This window comes from Penaeus monodon, chromosome 16, assembly GCF_015228065.2.
Source record: "Penaeus monodon isolate SGIC_2016 chromosome 16, NSTDA_Pmon_1, whole genome shotgun sequence".
NCBI lineage: Eukaryota > Metazoa > Arthropoda > Malacostraca > Decapoda > Penaeidae > Penaeus > Penaeus monodon.
Window position 1 is genome coordinate 44,920,370 of NC_051401.1, and position 527 is coordinate 44,920,896.

Consider the following 527-nt stretch of genomic DNA (forward strand, 5'->3'; position numbering starts at 1 on the left):
AATCACAAGCGAAATAAATTGCATCCTAGAAAACCTATAGCTTAAATAACGGAAGCTTGTTAATTATAATTTTCAAGCCGAGGAATATAAGTAAAAGATCAAAACCTGCTCCTGCTTCACCGTTCCGTTGTTTATTTACTAGAAGCAGAGCATGTTGAGGAAGTTCAGAACTACAGAAGCTAAGATTGATCGTCTGAGAGCCGAGCTGAACCTGAATTGGACGCGAGTGGTAGAATACAAGTGCTTATCCGCTAAGATTCGGTCGGCGCTTGGCTTTCCATGCGACGAGAGGGAATTTCTCGACCTGAATTTTGGAGAGGAAAAGGAGCTGGCCCAGAAGTACGCCCGTTCAACCCTCTCGGCCTACATCGCGTTGAAAGCTCAAAGGATGAAACACCTGCGCAAGCTCCGAAAGACATTCATCAAGAAGCAGCCAGACGAGACCTTTGACGACACTGACATTGCTCTTATGCAAATCGAGGTCACTGATCGGATCATTACGGAATTGAGACAGCTGATTAACTACT

General features: G+C 44.8%; 1 protein-coding gene across 1 annotated transcript in view; it reads left to right on the forward strand.

Annotated features, from left to right (window-relative positions):
• LOC119583065 (retinitis pigmentosa 1-like 1 protein) overlaps positions 1 to 23 on the forward strand; it is a 2,473-nt gene extending 2,450 nt beyond the window's left edge. Inside the window, exon 2 of the mRNA XM_037931575.1 lies at positions 1 to 23. This exon is cut by the window's left edge and continues 1,941 nt beyond it. The gene's annotated coding sequence lies outside the window, so the exon portion shown is untranslated.
• Positions 24 to 527: the final 504 nt, after the last annotated feature.